General features: G+C 27.6%; 1 protein-coding gene across 2 annotated transcripts in view; it reads left to right on the top strand.

The window, feature by feature from the left end:
- The first annotated feature begins 9,446 nt into the window (after positions 1-9,446).
- The window catches only part of LOC122527639 (tachykinin-like peptides receptor 99D), a 213,685-nt gene continuing 212,772 nt past the window's right edge, over positions 9,447-10,359 (top strand). For both annotated transcript variants that reach the window (XM_043652000.1, XM_043651999.1), the window contains exon 1: positions 9,447-9,565. The gene's annotated coding sequence lies outside the window, so the exon portion shown is untranslated. The remainder of the gene's footprint in view (positions 9,566-10,359) is intronic.

Genomic DNA, 10,359 nt, shown 5'->3' with positions numbered 1-10,359 from the left:
CTTTTTGTTTCTTTGAAGATATTTTTATGTTATGTAGCAAGTGAGAAATTAAAGATACTTCTATTCTAGAAAATTTATAAAAATTCAAACGTTTTTAAAAATATTGAGAATTTTTTTATGACTAGAAATCCACCACAGAAGATTAAAATTTTTTTCAATAATATCTTAAAACTTGCTGTAAAGAAATTTGGTAGTATGTATAGAAATTTGGTATGTATGTATATAGAATCCACATAATAGGAGAAGTATAAACATAAACATAAACGCCGAGGATCGCCAGAAAAAATGGATTGCCAAAGACTAATCTATCATAATAAAGAACTATGATCGGCAGACAAGGCTGAACGAGCAATTCAATACGAGCTTTCGAACGGTTCGGATGAACCGCAACTCTTTTGAATATACAATTTATAATTATTCCTTATATTGCTGTACAACTTTTTTCGCCATTCTATTAAACTGATCATTAGGATTAGACGACGAAAGGATTTCTCGATTTTTTTAACATTACATTAGTCTATACATTAGTAATATTTATAATATAATAACAAGAATTTTTTAATTCTCTAATATCTCGAAAACTAGCCGAAGCTTTACTTTTTACTTTCAAATTTCACGCGATCCGTCTCTGGGATGGAATTACAACTCAATTAACTGAATCCCAGTACAAAATAAAGATATTGTTTCAGTCTATTTGCTCCCCTTTTCTGAGATGTTTGCTGAATTCGAATATTTAAGTGTTCGAAAGATAATTTTACGATATCTAACGTATAAAAGACAACGAAAGACAGAAAATGGTATAAAAATGAGATAAGAATTACATGGCGATAGTATTCCTAGCCGACTCCTATTGTCCGGAGATGGATGTTCTACGTATATGTATATGGATATACTTGAGAGTTGCATTTATATGTGCTTTTGTGTACTCTAGTCGCTCGAATTAGGCCCGGTGCAGATACGAGTGGTCTGAGGACGGCAGTACTTTGAAAGAACAGAGATGCAAAGTTCTTTTGTTTCATAAAAAGAAGGATAAAAGAATATTATATCTCTGTTCTTTCAAAAGAATCGCTATTGCGATGATTTGCCGCAAATCGATTGTCTACATCGGGCTTAACATTGGCTACTAATTGCTTGTTCTTATTTTATGTAATATATAATAGATCTTGTAAAATTGTAGGAGTTACCTTCTAAACAAAGAATTCTCGAAGCCAAAATTTTATATCTTTGGAGTTTCACGTCACACGCCTTTCAAATTTTATCTCGATCGGTGGCCATTTAAAACTAAATAAATATATAGTAGTCAATCACCAATTGTCAATAAAGATAATTTTAGGAATAAACTAGTTAGTTGAAAAATATTTTTAAAAACAATGAAATATAAATAAATATATACTTAAAATGTGTATTAATATTAAAACACGGATAGAGCTCTTTGTGATATATACATAGATGCATAATATAAAACGGAATAGTTTTATGTTATGCATCTATGTTTTATGTTATGTTATGAATAGTTTTATTTCTTGTAGTGGAATCTGTATATATATACCTTGTCTGGCCTGGAGATATACAATTGACAACACCGTAATGGATATCATTTTACTTAATCAGCTTGTCGACATGGCTCTCCAATTCACCGTTGTTTAAGCGTAAAGTGCGCTAAAAAACCAGTGACTTTTTTCCTGGTATTTCGGTATTTTAGACCTCGAGATACTCTAAAGAAGTGATTTGCTTGGTTTTAAGGAATTCATATTGTACATCATTTCTTCCTCCTGATCATATTTTTGAAGTTTAGAGGGTCTCGTAATATTTTTAAATGGGTAATGGATTTTCCCGTAATATTTATTTGTTAATATTTTCTTAGAGTTCGTCATTTTTAATAACCATATTGATCCGATCATTTAATTTCGAGATATTTCGGTTCGTAAATTTGAAGGCTGTTTCCGTGTTTTTCATGTTTTAAAAGAGACTGCACTTGAAACCAAGAATAAACATCAATTGAATATTACAGTCATTTGTTGTCAAATGAGATTGTTAGATAAAAGTCATTATATGGATGTCAAACTGATTTTCAGTTTCTTTCTTGAGAAATTATTATTTTGTTTATTTTAATAAATAATTTTCATTGTTGGTATTATAGACTTATATGTTGTCAAACATGTGAAATAATATAATTCCAAAATTAAGTATAAATATTTAGAAGTAAATGAGTTTGAATGATTTAATAAACTGTACTTTAATACAGAGTATGTCTACTTTTATTATCCCATAATACTTCCGTGTAATACTACTTTTCTTATAACTTTTTACCCCCTTAAAAAAACTTAGGACGGTCTTGACTGTCGAACTATAGATTTATTTCAGAAACATCACTTGTTTTTCAAATAATCAACACTTTTAGCACCATTGAATTAAAAAAAAAGAATTTAGTAATTCCCGAGAAAATAACTTGTAATATTTCATCTGGCTCACTCTATATACAAGATATACATATGTACTACTTAGCTCGAACACCTTTAAATCTCTGCTATTCCAAGATATGAATAAAATTTTTTTGTAGGTGAAAAAATTTCAGAGATTTCAAGACTCTTTTGATTTTTTTCAATGAAATGATATATTTTTTTATCCATTAGTCAATGTAACTCAACATTCTTTGTTAAAAAAATATTAACACACACACACACATATATATATATATATATCGAAATATCTCTAAAAACAAGAGATGTTAAGAAATTAAGTGAAACACTGTACATATACTACATATTGTATGAGATGTCCAATCTATAAATACAACTGTTCGTTGTTCCAAAAACGTTTTAATGCAACTTGTTTCGAAGGTTAGTTTGTTAGTAATTGGATGCATAAAGAAAATACAAAGGTCAAATATTATTTCTTAAATGGAATCGTGTAATTCTTTTTACATCGGTCGATGCAGCAAGTCATTATAAAAAGATATTAATCTATGTCATATGTCATAATGACATATGTCGAAAAACTATTAAGTTTAAAAGACATTTTAATTTTAATTTTTGTAAAATCTATCGTATAAAAGACAAGAATAGTATTCTTGTATTTATATTGTTTTTGTCTTTGTAGACAAAACCAACAGTGGTTTTCTTTGTAAATTGATAAAAATAGATTTATAGATTTTATAAAATTAAAATTAAAACATCTTCTAAACTAATAGTTTTTCGACAGATATAGATTAATACTTTTTTATAGGGAATGACCTGCTGCACTGATTGATGTAAAAAACATTATGATTCCATCTCAGAAAGTAATATTTCACATCTCCTTTACTGCGTTCACTTTGAAACAAACTATACTAAATTAAAACATTTTTCAAATAACGAATAGTTATGAAAATAATTACATTTACAAATTAAAATGGGACACCCTCTATATTATATACGCTATTTTAAGCATATAAAACAGTTAAGAATTTATCGATAAGAATACGTTATTTTATATAACGTATTCAAATTAGGCAGAAATTTAATAATTTAAGATAACTATCGGAGTGTATAATATAATACATTGATGGGAAGTTTATTATCAGAGAAATTTATCGATGGTTGTAAATTCCTTCCATTTATTGTAAATAACGGACTTAACTTACATGGAAAAAGCAGTACAATTATATTCTTTTTGTATGTGAATTAATTTAATTCGAATATTTTTACATATGATTCACATATGTAATATAAATATAAGATATATTTACACATTTTTCAAATATCGGTATTGGTTTGGGTTAGATAAATCCTTGAAGCTTGTCAAGAACAGGCTGTCGATCAAATCTGGTTGGCGAATTTTTTCCTGGTGATTTTCTATGTATATAAATATAAGATGGCAACAGTCATAAGTTTGTGAAATATATTTAAATTGTAAAATCTAGAACTGTAAAGAATAAAGAGTATTCCAGAACTGGATATTGTAGTAAATATTATTCTTTTGTTCTCTGATGTCAGTCACGGTGCCGCGGTTTATTTAAACAGATAGTCAGTAATGCGATTACTACAAATCCGATTAATACAAGTTTATGTTTAACTTCTTTGTAAATTTTATCAACAAAAATTATTTAAAAAGCATATAATACGCTAATAATTTTTTGTAGCTGGTAGACTTTCGAAGATTTCAAGAAATTATATATTTTTTAACACAGATTGACATTCTTCATAAAAAAAAATATCAACGTCTATATGTCAAAAAATTATTAATTCAGGAGACATTTTACAAAATTTATTGTATGAAAAACGAAGGAAAACATTTGTATTGTCCTTACTTTTCATGCAATAGGTTTTATAAAATTAAAGTTAAAGTATCTCCTAATCTAATGGTTTTTTGACTTATATAGGTTACATATACATTTTTATAGATAATCTTGAGCTATATTGATTAAGCATAAAGTTTGCATAAAAGAATATATGATTCCACTTAAAAAGATAGAAGAATTTTTGGAATTTCTTTATTAGTTAATAAAGTTTTTTCATTTGCAAGATTTTCAAAAGCAACGGATATATTCAAGTGCTAATATGCTTCTAATAGTATAATTATATTGCTTTTATCATATAGATAAGTTAGATCATTTTTAAATAGGAAGTTTCCAACATATTTGTTTTCCACCGACATGTTTCTCTAGTAAAACTTTCATTAATATTTGTCACAAATATATTTCGTTTTACACAATAATTCGTGCCGCGTAAAACGAAATTGTGTAAAAAAAGTTGACGCTCAAAAAAATGAAAAAAATTAATATCTTTTTTTAAAAATCCGAATTTTATTCATCGTCGCTTTCTATGATAATTATAAATTCATTTTCGTTTTACTGGAAGTACATAACTATCGTCACTGTTTTCTTTGTTTCATACCAATTGCAATGGCGTTACTTTTACTTGTTTCTTTGAATAGCTTTTCATGGCAAATTACTTTGAAATCATCAGATAACATAATCATGTAATAATATCATGAACAGATCGTTTAATATTAGGATTATTATTATTTTACAATGAAGCAATATTCTGACCTGCCAATTGTTTGTGGGTCTTGTTCAATTAAACGCAAAATGAAATATTTTCACACATATTTAAGTCTATTTTCATTGATTCTTCTTAATGAATGATATTTATTAATTTCTTAATATCGTGGAATATTAAATTGATATTAAACTGATACATATGTATATACAATTCTGCCGTATCTTAATTTTTATACAAAATTTAATTTTTGATTGTTTTGTTTTATCTCGTAACTATAAACAAGAGACAAAAGAAATAGTATAACTGTATACTTGTAAAAATATTAAACTTGTAAGAATATTTGTAACTGTAAATATTTTTATTGTAAATGTGTAAAAAAAATCGTGTAAGAAATACCGTGTAAAACAAAACTCGGGTATTTCTGCAACCAACAATTTCATTACTTGTATAGTGTATATACAGTGTGTACCATATGACTGTCGTCGTGATTTTTCAGATACTTGCGATAGTCTGACAAGAAAATGTTTCCAACAAAAGTTGATCAGATTTTTTAGTCAGCTTTTTTTTTTGCAATACACAAGAGTGTAAAAATTGTTTTCGATGAAAGGTCAAGGCCATTTCAATTTCATGGTATAGTAAGTTGTTAAATTTGTCTTAACTTTAACGCTAAGTTTAAGTATAAAATCAAAAATACATAATGTCATTTAAAACAATTAAGATGGCCTTGTTTACTGGAAAAAAGTGTTTTTGAAAATTCTGTATATCGTAACACGTAGTTGACTGAAAACCGATTAATTTTTGTTCCAAACATTTTTTTTTGTCAGTTCATCGGAAGTACCTGAAAAATCGTGACATTTACGTGAAACATATAATATATAAAATAATTAAAATAATTAATTAAAAATATATTTTCTCCTTTCATTTCGATTTGTATTCTATTTCATATTTGAACGATTAGAATGAAATATTTCCTGATAAATATGCATATTTATTAAATATTCTATGAAATTTAATCAAGGCAGTCGATTTTAGTCACAATAATTTTGACACTTGTGCAATATAATGCTATAGCTATATATTATTCGTCAAGAGCAAAATAATAATTGAAAGTGTGATTAACATAGCATACGTAATTAAAAACTGTAAATTTGAGATTAGAATTGATCGGTCAAAAACTCAATAATTGTTAAATGGAACTTCCTCATTGCCAATTCGATTATAGTTATATTCAAGCTACATAGCTCTGTATATAATATATAGCTCGAAGACGACAGATTTGTATGTTGATTTAACATTACCAGTTTCCTGTCACGTACGACCTTTCAATTAAGTTAATTATTTTGAAACAGGAGATCATTACTATGTACCTGCATTATCAACGATGTAACTCATGTGAATAATGAATAGAAATGTTACATGGTAACATTTATTTATTTATTCCGAAAAGAATTTTTAATACTTGATAGCAATGAAAATAATTACAAGAGAATGAAACTACTATTAATGGAGTTTCATTCAATTATGCAATGATTGATTATATAAACGTATATTGCGTAGAATATTAATTTTATAAGTGAAATTTGATATAACGGAATGGAATTGAATAGGAGGCTTGAAACTAATTATTAATATATTTATTGATGTTCGATTAATGTTCAGAAAAGAATGTTCAGAAGAAATTACTGCCTTTAAATTTAATAAGAGTGATATTCCATTATGCTTTACTAATATGATAGGAGTGAAAGAGAAATATCGACTCAGTACAATCAACAGTGACGATATTAATCAACAAACTTTCGGTATCTTCTTAAATTGATTACGCTTAGTAATCACATTAATTATATTAATCTATTAATCATATTAATCGTATATTAATTACAATTGATATGCCAATATGTAAAAGTGGACGCAAGCATTCGTACACTCGATGAAAAATTGTCTACATTTTAAACTGTCACATAAAAGAATCGTATAACAATCTGTAATAGTTGGCCTCATTTTAAAGTCTCTAACTTTGATAGTTCTGTGTTAATTTTTTATAAAATTTTTATACCATGTAACAAGTGAAAAAGTAAGGATGCTTCAAGGATTATCAAAAATTATCAAAATTCAAATACTTCTGAAAATATTAAAAAATTTTCTCATGACTATATCTATCATGATTCTGATGATTAAAGTTTCCTTTTTGCAATGACCTCTTAAAACTTTCTATATGATTTTTTTTCATCATTTTATTGAACATTAGAGTTAAATGACAGAGAATGTTAGGATTTCTTGAATTTTTGTCATTTAACTCTGCGGTTCAAGATTCGATAAAATGGCGAAAAAAAATGTACAGCAGGTTTTAAAGAACTGATGTAAAGAGAAGATTTCAATTTTCAAAATTATAGCGAATCTAATCATGAAAAACATTTTTTCCATGATCTCGAATGTGGTTAAATTTTTACAGCTCTCGAAAATAAAAATATCTTTTCTTTTATATGATGTATCTTTGAAAAACAAGAACTGAACGTTACTAAAGTAGAGTTTCGTACTTAAATCTTAAAATCAGGCCAACTGGATCATTATACGATTTTGTTTTACGAAGTTTAAACAGTTTAAAATAATTTTTCATCGAACGTACGAATGCTTCTATGCATTTATATATAATCATCCTAGTTTTTTTGTTGAAAGCCTGATTCGAAGGGCGTATTAAAATTTTTGTTCTCATTATATTTAGAAACATGAAGTTTTAGTTTAAAAGAAAAAGAGAGACTACATAAAATATATAACTTAATATTAAAAAATGTATATATTAATATTACCAAATATTATACTATTATACAGATTATTAAATGAGATGGTCATTAAATTATAATTATATAAATTGAAAGTAGTTAAAAGTTATTTATTTTTTAAAAATTTAATAAAATTCTTCAATTTAATTACAAAATATTATTATATATAAAAACACTAAAAAGATAAATTTATTCTTTAGTATGCTCTTCTGAATTAGTATTATAGTTTTAAATTTTTAAATGATCCATATAAAATTTAATTATTTAAATATTTAAAAATCATAAAAAAAATTGATGAATGTTAAAAACATTTTCCAAGAGAATGAATTATTCTTATAGTCTTTGATCCTCGTGGTGAATAGAACACGATACAAACATTTAAAAAATTGACCTTGAATTTCAAGATCAAGGTCACTTTTGCAGCAACTTTTTTTGATAAAATTCCACCGAAATGTAGAACCACGCTATCACATAATTATATGCAAATTTATTTCTCAAGATTATTTTAAAAATTGAAACAATATTCTTAATGTAATTCATATAATTCATATAATTTCTTGCAGTTTATTAAAATGTTTACTTTTTTAAGTAATTAAAAAACTGTAGGTCGAGAGTCGAAGAGGTTGCAAAAACTGTATTAAAGAAATGATAAGGACGGGAGATTTTGGGATAAGAGCTCGCTTAACAAAAACGATTTACGCGTGAATTTTTAGTTGAAATTTGCAAAGGACATGAAAGCGCTCTTGCTTTTTTCTCTAGAAAAGGTTACTTCTGTTCGCGATTGGCACTTGACGCGTGCGAATGGAAATGACGTAAGCAATCAAACAACTACAATGAAACGGCTGTCGTAGGCAAATTATTTCCTGGAAAAATTATTTTTCACGATCGTGAAAGCCTGACTGAAAAACATCACACTTTGGGCAATCTATTACAGTCTTTGTACAATCAATTACAATCAATCTATTACGATAAGAACTCAAGTTTTTATGTGCAATTGTCAAAATGAATATTTTTCATACTCGTCATGTGTCGAAAAGGTGGGAAAGATTTTCAGAGAAACATTACAAAGCTACCTCATTAATTCATAAATCCCTTTGAAATTAAATCATTTTATAACCAGTATTGTTTCGATCAATATTTCATTGGTTTAAAAATTTTTCAAATAACGAAGAACAATTTTCAATTTATTGTATCGTTTTCGTTTTCATAAATACATATGATCATACATATTAGTGTAATATCCAAACTGAAATTTAATTTAAATCAGTATTGATTGATTTGATCAATTTAAGAATCGGATTGAAGAAGATTTATTATTTTTTTTCTTGCATTTCAACAATCAATTCTAAATAGCCACTTAAATAAAAAAACACTGTGACGGATATTTTTTGAGAAAAGGCAATTAGCAAAGGAAAGTAACTTACTTAAGGAAATGAAGTCACAAATATAACGTTAAAAGGAAAACAAAAAAAAAAAAAAAATAATAATAATGGTAAAAAAAAGAAGAAAGAGTCAAGATTTGAAATAGAAAGGAGCTGGCGAAATATAAACAATTCTGGTTGCTACTCGCAAATAGGGTAGAATAGGTTAGCATCTCGAGTGCGCGCTCTGCGTCCAAGCATCGCAACACGAGTACTATGAGACCGTCGGCGTCGTATCGTCCGCCAGTATCGTGGAAGCGCGCGCCCCGTATCCATCGTGCAAGGTTAAGATTGCGTGAAACATTTCCTAAGAAACGACGGACGCGTTTCATCATCAATACGCGAATTATTTATACACGAATCGAGTCGAGATTTTGACATAAGGGTGAGTCTTTTATTACAAAGATGTTCTACAATTAATAAAAAAAAAAGAATAAACAAAATGAACGAACAACATTCACTTAATGTCTTAGAAAAATACAGGAAAATAAAAAAAGAAATAAATAAAAGGAGGTAAAAATCTCGATTTAAAATGCGGTGAGAAAAGCGTATAAAAGTGTTTCAGTGCATCTATTAACGGAGCAGAGTTATTGATAATTTTTCAAGTTTCAAAATGCTACTTTAAAGGGGATGCTGAAATTCGTCTTACTTCATGGATGCAGTATCGGTAAACAATCAAAAATCGAATCTATTACATGAATATTCTTTGCTTTTTCGTGAACAACAACCGAAATGTGTGTCTGTGATTACTGTGAAAATATATGACAAATTGATTATTTCAAAAAAGTAAACTGTATCATCATAAGATACTGTTTTCGTTATTTCCTTTCTTTTTTTTTTTTTTTTTTTTATATCGTATATACCTCGATAAATTGTTGATCGAAATATTAACGAAAGATACCTTGAGCGTCTTTCTTTAAAGCGTTGATATTGTGGGACAAAATCTGAAATTTAACATTGCAAAAATAACGAATATGACTAGATTGTTCTTGATGTAAAACGTTTGTGAAATTGAAACGCGCATCGCGACGAAAAATTGTCTAGCTATTCTCCGAATCGTGGAATCGATGAAATATAATGCACATATGCGTGCGCGCGTCATACACACACACACACACACACACACACACACACACACACACACACACACACACACACACACACACACACACACACACA

This window comes from Frieseomelitta varia, unplaced genomic scaffold (genome assembly GCF_011392965.1).
Source record: "Frieseomelitta varia isolate USP_RPSP 00005682 unplaced genomic scaffold, Fvar_1.2 scaffold_229, whole genome shotgun sequence".
NCBI lineage: Eukaryota > Metazoa > Arthropoda > Insecta > Hymenoptera > Apidae > Frieseomelitta > Frieseomelitta varia.
The sequence above is the reverse complement of the archived record's forward strand: the minus strand, read 5'-3'. Positions and strand labels throughout refer to the sequence as shown.